Below are 10000 nucleotides of genomic sequence, written 5' to 3' on the forward strand. Positions count from 1 at the left end.
TTTAACCTTTAAACTACACTCTAAGGAATAGCACACTATCACACCCTTACTGCGCGGCGAGTGCCTTTGGGTAGTCCCACCCACCACCTCTGGCATCTCTCTCTACACTATCTATTTGGTTACTCGCCGGGAAGTAAGGGTGTGACATGGTGCACTTCCTCATATCAAGGTGTGTCAGCAAATGCTGTGTCCAACTGTACGTGATCGCTTGATTCTAAATTGAATTTCGACTGTAGTGTTTATATTTGATATTATTATCTTTATCTTTATGAAAAAAGTTGGAATGATATTTAATCACCAATCAGTCTGATTCAAATAATAATAATAATAATAAGAGAGAGAGAGAGAGAGAGAGAGAGAGAGAGAGAGAGAGAGAGAGAGAGAGAGAGAGAGAGAGAGAGAGAGAGAGAGAGAGAGAGAGAGAGAGAGAGAATGTGGTTGTCTCGTCCCATCAGTCCTAATAATACTGCAGTTCACTAATGGAATTTTCAGTTTATTTTGAGCAAACACAACGAGAGAGAGAGAGAGAGAGAGAGAGAGAGAGAGAGGAGAGAGAGAGAGAGAGAGAGAGAGAGAGAGAATATGATTGTCTTATGCTTTCATTCTTTAGAGTATTTTAAGTTATTGATATAATTTCTAGTACATCATGAGCAAACACAACGACAATGAGAGAGAGAGAGAGAGAGAGAGAGAGAGAGAGAGAGAGAGAGAGAGAGAGAGAGAGAGAGAGAGAGAGAGAGAGAGTTTTATTTATATGTATACATGCGTTGAAAGTTAATAATGTTATTTTACTTCAATCTTGTCCAATTATATCATTTTAAAACAATTATAAGTCTAACATTACCTGGGAACTAAAAATGATCAAATTAGATCAGGTTAATTGAGTTTAATTAAAAACTCGCTCGAATATCATGATTCTTCTCAGAATTGACAATAGAAGATTTTTTACCTAATGAATTTTAGATTTAATGAAAATCATTATACATTTAATTGAATTGTACCGAGGGTACTGATTTACTGGAAATCATAATTGATTTAGTTAATTTTGGAAAAAAAAGAATAAAAAAAAGCATCATTGGTTAATATTGAATTAATTGGATTCAAATGAAATCTCAATTGAAAGGCTCAGACAAAAAAAATATCATAATTTATTGAATAAAAAAACAAAATATGTAATTAGTTATGCTACGGCTGTACCAGAAGAGCCCAGTCATCTATAAATTAATTTCTAATAATAATTAGATGTAATCTAACTATCGAATACTAGGTATATTTGAGAAGAATTAGATCAATAGTCTTCAAATCAATAGAAGAAAAATTACATGTTGATTATCTGAGAATCTTTTTATCATAAATATTGATATCTTTAAAAAAATCCAATAAAATGGCATCACCATTGGATATAAAGATCTCTGAATTTATCAGAATGCAAACTTAATTAACAAGATTGATGTAAAGGTTGTCAATAGAAGAGATGAAATAGAATACTTAATGAACTCTGATTATGAGTATTGGGGCAAAAAGTTTACGTGTAAAAAGCAATTATTTACTAGCTCTCTCAAACACTCAAAAACGTTGAAATAAAATATTCCCTCTTGTAGGAGGATTTCTTTCTGCAATTCATATTAATATCTATTAATGTATTCAACATATTTTCTTTACAGTTAATGTTTATTAAAGTATTGTTTTAACTGTTTTATTTGTAATTATAAGTAATCATTGTTCTTATCTATCTCACTTGTACTCAACTTCTAAATGCTCTCTCTCTCTCTCTCTCTCTCTCTCTCTCTCTCTCTCTCTCTCTCTCTCTCTCTCTCTCTCTCTCTCTCTCTCTCTCTCTCTCTCATTAGCTTAGTGTTGTCAATATTGCATAATAATTAAGATGATGTTGACACTGAACTAGGCAAACCCCCAGCAATTTAGTATAGCAATTCTATATATTTCATTAGAATAGTTTAGTTAGAATGATTAATTGAAAATAGGATTTTTTTTGCAACTTTTCTTACCAATGGAATATCTTAGAAATATAACTATTACAGTGAATGCAAATTATTATTATTATTATTATTATTATTATTATTATTATTATTATTATTATTATTATTATTAATATGTTTCAATGTTAATTTTTTAAAACTATTTTATTTTAATTTTCATATTGTTTATTTATTTCCTTATTTCCTTTCCTCACTGGGTTATTTTTCCCTGTTGGAGCCCTTGAGATTATAGCATCTGTCTTTTCTAACTAGGGTTGTACCTTAGCTAATAATAATTGTAATATTATTATTATTATTATTATCATTATTATTATTATTATTATTATTATTATTATTATTATAAATTGCTAAGCTACAACCCTAGTTCTAAAAATCAGGATGCTATAAGCCCAGGGGCCCCAACGGGGAAAATAACCCAATGAGAAAAGGAAATAAGGAAAAACTACAAGAGAAGTTTAATAACAATAATATCAAAATAAATCTTTCATATATAAAAAAACAAATACAACACAAGATGAAAGAAATTCAATAAAAGTTATACAACACAAGATGAAATAAATTCTTAAATAAAAGAAAAATGGAAGAAGTTCTTCAGCGAATATCTGTGGCCCAAAAGGCAAAAGTAACTTAATCGGTTCGTGGTCGAGTCAACTTTTGGGGTGGGAAACGAAGCCAGAGAGCGCAACGAATATTCCATTCCAGTCTAAAAACCACAGTTTGTTTTCCATTATCTTTTCTAAAGCTTTGCTTTTCATGCTATGAAAAATATAAAAAAGCGAAAAAATTAAAAAAATAAAAATTTGAAAATAAAATTTAAAACAAATTTAAGGAAATAGAAAAAAATAAAAAATAAAAATAATTGAAAAATAGAATATAAAAAAATAAAAGATTAAGATATAGAAAATGAAATAAAATAAAAAAAGATTTAGAAATTTTGAAATTTGGAAATTTGGAATTTTTAAATTTTGAAATTTTGAAATTTTGAAATTTTTTCTTTGATAAGTTTTTTCTTTTTATGCAATTCGTTAAGATATTTTCATGCCATGAAAAATGAATCAATAATAAAATAGAAAATAAAAAAAAAATAAAAAAAAGGATTTGGAACTAGAATTTTGAAAATTTTATATTTTTTCTTGTGGCAATTCGTTAGGATATATTCATGCTATGAAAAAAAATTAAAACAAAGAAAATGAAAATAAAAATAAAAAGAATAAAATAAAAGGATTTAGAAATTTAGAAATTTTACCTTTGTTAGGTTTTTTCCTGAGGCAATTTGTTAGGATATTTTGTCTTGTGAAACGTCTTGAAAAATTTTGAAGGAAATTTAAGTAGAAAGTTACTACTAGAAAAAGATATCTAAAATAATAATAATAATAATAATAATAATAATAATAATAATAATAATAATAATAATAATAATAATAAAAATGATAATGATGATAATAATAATAATAATAATAATAATAATAAAAATAAAAATGATAATGATAATGATAATGATAATGATAATGATAATGATAATAATAATAATAATAATAATAATAATAATAATAATAATAATAATAATAATAATAATAATATGCAAGAGAGCTTCTTAATTAGTTGTTCTCTTTGCCAACACAAACATTTTTCATTTTCGATTTCCCTGGTAGAAGGGGATCAAAATGGAATCCTTACTTATTGGCTCAAATATTCATTTTATTTTCTGATCTATCCTTAATGTATTCTTGATTAAAAGAAAATAATCTTCCTCAATAGTTAATAATCTTCCATACTGCTGATTAATCTTCTCTAATTACTCTAATTTAAAAAAACTGAGAGTTATTGAACACTAAAAATATATTGGGGAAATCATATTTCTCTACTTTTTTTTTTTTTGTAGTAGTGCATTTTTAAGGCTAAATCCATCTATCATTATAATTTTCATTATTATCAAAATTATTAGAATGTTTACTATTGCAATTTTTAAAATTATCATTATTATCCAAATCATTGAAATTATTACTATTAAAATGGTCGAAATTATCATCATCTTAAAATCCATTATAAGGATTATCAGTAAAATTATTATTATTATTATTATTATTATTATTATTATTATTATTGATATCAAAATTATTAAAATTATTATCATCAATATCATCAAAATGACTATTACGTGAACCAACACAAGGGGCATCCCAACAAAAATCCCAAATTCAGATAGACATCAGCGAACAAACAACTCGGTATCTAAGAAGAAACTCATATAATCCTCATGAATATTCCCCAAAAACTCTTCAAGGGGAGAAAGATTCATCCAATAAAAGGTTCAATCAGGTTTCATGGAAATCCGCTTATCCTCTCTCCATAGATCTCCTTTCCACATAGAGAGATAATGGCCCCAAACATCATTACCGCCTTCCATATTTGTTGACGGAGGGATTTCCTTTCAAAACACCTTTGTTGTTTGTTGTTTGTCTGTTTGTTTCTCTATGCGTTTGATGATGAATAAATAGCGAGGGTTTCGTTAGAGGATTGAATAAGTCAAATATGTTTACGATTATTATTTTTTACGTGTCGTTATTAAGTATACATAATTATGCGTCTTGTGTTTCTTCAGTGCATCTGCTATTCATAAGAGTAACTCGTTAGCGTAGATTATTTCCTTGGAATCTCTCTCTCTCTCTCTCTCTCTCTCTGATATTCAAAACTCTCATACTAATAAACTACTATTTATAAAAAGGACGTAATCTTTTTGTCGCCTTATACATATAATAAAATACACACACAAACACGCATACACACACGTATATATATATATATATATATATATATATATATATATATATATATATATATATATATATATATATATATATTTATATATCCAAATAAGCCATATATATTTTTGATACATTAATGTCTGGATTCTCTTAACGACCTCAGGATCAGAGCCCCAGGCGAAATCACACAAAGACAAGAGCTTGGCTCCGGCCGGGAATCGAACCCTGGTCGCCAAGCTTGTATAGACAGTGACTAAGTGGCCACAAAGACAAGAGCTTGGCTCCGGCCGGGAATCGAACCCTGGTCGGCAAGCTTGTAATAGACAGTGACTAAGTGGCCACAAAGACAAGAGCTTGGCTCCGGCCGGGAATCGAAACTGGTCGGCAAGCTTGTATAGACAGTGACTAAGCCACGTCACTGTCTATACAAGCTTGCCGACCAGGGTTCGATTCCCGGCCGGAGCCAAGCTCTTGTCTTTGTGTGATTTCGCCTGGGGCTCTGATCCCGAGGTCGTTAAGAGAATCCAGACATTAATGTATCAAAAATATATATGGCTTATTTGAATATGAAAAACACGTAAAAATTTGCAAAGTTTATCATATATATATATATATATATATATATATATATATATATATATATATATATATATATATATATATATATATATATATCTTGTTTTGATTAAATTCCTGGGTCTTAGGGCAGTGGGCAGTCACTTGGCCCGAAAGGTCATACCTCATGACAAAATATATTATAACAAGAATATTAAAAAGGATGAAAACTAATACTGAAGGAGTATTTACGTATATCATTAAAATTATATAATTAGTCCCATGAATAATTGTGAAATACACACACACACATATATATATATATATATATATATATATATATATATATATATATATATATATATATATATATATATATATGTATATAAGTATATATATATATATATATATATATATATATATATATATACACTCTAAAAAATTAAGGGTATAAAAGGGGTAGAAAAGGGGTATTTCTAGTGGTTAAAATAGCATACCCTATCGGGGTATATAAGAACTATAATATACCCTTTACAATATACCCATATCAAGGGTATAACATATACTTGAGATACCCTTACTTAGGGGTGTATCGTAGGTAAAGAATACCCTTTTACAGGGTATTCTATACGACATAAATACCCTTGTATATTAATTATAATTTTATAATTAACATCTATTCCACCATTATATAGGTGTAGTTATAGCTTATAAGTATATAAAGTAATAAGGTCAATGATTTTAAAAGTTTGGTTTATCAATTTATTATTTCCATTACACTTGAAAATCAAAAGGATATATATAATATATAAAGAGTGATGGCAGAAGCTGCAAAGCAAACCGTACGCAGAAATCTGTGAAAAGAAAATATTTGTTAGTGTGTGTGTGCCTATATATATATATATATATATATATATATATATATATATATATATATATATATATATATATATATATATATATATATATATATATATATATATATATATATACAAAAGAAAGGAAAAAATATCATGCATAAATACCTAACTGTCTGCTACCTCAGGTCAAACTGATTAAGAAATCATTGGCGTCAGTGTTTGCTTACAGACTATACGCGTAATCGTAAAGTTATTAACGTTTAGCTGAATACGTTGTTTATGGTTTTTTCCTCCCAGACAGCTTGACGCTCTCTCTCTCTCTCTCTCTCTCTCTCTCTCTCTCTCTCTCTCTCTCTCTCTCTCTCTCTCTCTCTCTCTCATAATTAAGTACTAATGATAATTTCTTACTTATTTTCCCCGGTGTTAGTAATAATGATTTTTTAGACTATCACAGCCTGAATGCAAAACTAATGATGATGTCTGACAATTTTTATTCGTAACGTTGAAGTAGGAAATAATGTTAAGTATGGTAGTTTTGACTTTTAAAATACTGCAGAAATAATGGGGATGAGTAACCTAAAATTTATTCAAGGCAGCATTTCAGATAACAAGAAACATACATACCACATTTTATCATACGTAAAATTATGGTAAAAAGTGTTATAGGTCACATAAATACCAGAGTCAATGCAAAAACCATAATAATAAAAACAATATAATAATAATATAAGGAGTATAATAATAATAATAATAGTAATAATAGTAAAAAGAGTAAAGGAATAATAATAATCATAGCAATATTATTATTATCATTTTATATTGATATCAAAATTATAATAATAATAATAATAATAATAATAATAATAATAATAATAATAATAATAATAATAATAATAATAATAATAACAGTAAAATTAAATGAGATTATGGAAAGCAGTCAGCGAGAGACAGAGGGGAGAAAGAATTCGCCTGGCAAGAGAGAGCGAGGACTTGTCTCAGTTGTCGTGCCTAGTGACGTCACATTAATAACGGCTATCCGAGAGAAAGCTGTACATGAGTTGACAAAGAGCAATTTCATATATATATATATATATATATATATATATATATATATATATATATATATATATATATATATATATATATATATATATATATATATATAAGATTAATTGAATTATTATAACTAAAGAAGTTACTAAAGTCTACTAAGTAGTATGTCAAAAGGCTTCGTCTCTGTTTTAACCATCTTTCAGTGCAAACCACCACGTAGGTATATGCTATTTAGAATCATTGTCAAAACGAAATAAAATAATGTAAGTGTCATTGTCGAATAGTTGTGGTTCTTTCACCATAGTTATGACATGCAACAGAGACGTACATAGCCGCGTATTTGTATGGTAAACCGCCGCCTTTTTATAAGCATCTACCGGCGTTTTTCTTTCAAGTCAGAGTTGGCGGTGTATATACATGTTGGGGACCACTGTCTATGCTTGCATAGATGGACAGTTAGTGTTCTTACCTTGGTTAGCAGTTAACAGGTGAAATGCAGTGTAGATATTATAATCTCGATGACGGTAATTGGAGCAATTCATCTTCACGGCAGAGCAGACGAGAGTCCAGACGCCACTGAAATTTCCCGCCAAATTCCCTGGGTCTCGAAGAATCTCGAGACGGCAACAATACAAATTGCCAAGTACCGCATTTTGTAGGAACTTGCTTCAAAACTATCCATAACTCAAAACCAATATGTTGTTCGTAACTTTTTTGGTGCATTACACTATCAGTGTAACAATATGGTGATTTAATACAGAGTAAAAGTTCATTTCATGACATGATCACACAAACTTACCAAGCCCATTTTAAGACAAAGTACAATAGAGGGTATATTATTCACAAAAAATACCCTGCCTCCTGGTTTTGAGGGGTATATTTGAGCCTTAGGGTGTTTTACATGTATTTAAACCCCAGCTCAATCGTTATACCCTTTCTGTACCTTGAACTTTTTACAGTGTATATATATATATATATATATATATATATATATATATATATATATATATATATATATATATATATATATATATATATAATGTGTGTGTACGTGTGTGTTTGCTTTTGTTCTTGCGTGTGCTTAGTTTACCCATATATTCATACACAAGTATCCTTTTGCAGGAGAGATTAAACAATGTTCCCTCTTCTAATACAGTCAACATTAAAAATAGAAGAGTTACTTTTACTCCATTTCCCCGATCATTTAATTCTTATTCCAAACCATAAACAGTTTATCCCGACTATTCATCCAACAAATTAGTTTGCATTTCTCATTTTCGATAGATAGATACATAATCAAATATGCCCTTTATGGAAGAGGAATTTAACGAAAGAGAAATTAAATATTTTCGGAGGAAGGATAATATAGTTCGATGAATGAATGACTAATTTAAAACTCTACTTCGATCGACATGACTTTATGAATATGACCTGATGCTGCCGATATAAAATAAGCAGGAGAAAGGCGAAAGGGGATTTTATCCCGTGTGAATTAAGGAGATGACAAGGGGACGATAAATGGAATGTAAACGGGCGAAAGAATGGTTGAGGGACATCAATAGAGACAACGAACGTAAAATAAAATAGTGTTTGAGAGAGAAAACCAAGATGAAAGGGAAGGAAATTGAAAGGGAGGTTGATGATGCCACAAGTAAGATGAGTAATAATTTACCATTTATAGAATTCTTTGGATGCATCCCTGTCTGGCGTTCTGCTGGACGGGAGATCGAGTCCCGCTTAAGCTTGAAAGTTTCTTGTAGCGTCTGCAACCTCACCATCCTGTTAAGCTAAGGATGGGGATTTTGAGGGAGCCTATAGGTCTACCTGCTGAGTCATCAGCAGCCATTACCTAGCTTGGTCGGAGAGGGGGCTTGGGTGCTGATCATAATAAGTTCAGTTTCTAGAGCATTGTCCTGCTAAATCAATGTCAATGTCCCTTGCTTCTACCATTCAGAAGCGGCCTGTAATACAAAAAAAAAAAAAAAAAAAAAAAAAAAAAAAAAAAAAAAAAAAAAAAAAAAAAAAAAGTTTACTTCACTCCAACAATGACTATAGTTTGAAAAGTCTTTTTTATAGTTTTACAAGGTTTATGAAGCTAAACAACTATATATCATATCCTGAGCTTTCTGGAAGTACAATTGGACACATGAATTTCAGGCAAACCTACCTTTGAGAACGTCCACCCTGCCACATCCTTAATGCGCAGCCAGTTCCTGTGTTTAGCCCCCTCACGCCACCACAGGCTGTTTGGTCACTCGCCGAGCATCAAGGGTGTGACAGGGTGTGCCTTTTCAGAGCGATATGTACCAGGAATATCCGTATCCAACTGTACATGCGGTATACAAAGAGTCATCAAAGTATTTATATAATGTTCATTGTTTTTAGAGTTGATGAATCATAATGGTAATGTGTGTGTTGATGCATTGATCCTTATTGTATAGATACCTTATGCGAGTTTTTGAACTCTTAAAGTTACCTTTAGCTTATTATCCTTGATGTCTTCACTATTCTTGCTTTATTCACTAATGAATACTTTATGAGTTTTTATTCGGAATAAAGTATTGATTATTATTATTATTATTATTATTATTATTATTATTATTATTGTTATTGTTATTGTTATTATTTATTAATAATAATATTATTATTATTATTATTAATAATATTTTCATTATTATTATTATTATTATTATTATTATTATTATTATTATTATTATTATTATTATTATTATCAAACTGTAAGTATTCCTAGTGCTGTAACTTTATTATT

This window comes from Palaemon carinicauda, chromosome 18, assembly GCF_036898095.1.
Source record: "Palaemon carinicauda isolate YSFRI2023 chromosome 18, ASM3689809v2, whole genome shotgun sequence".
NCBI lineage: Eukaryota > Metazoa > Arthropoda > Malacostraca > Decapoda > Palaemonidae > Palaemon > Palaemon carinicauda.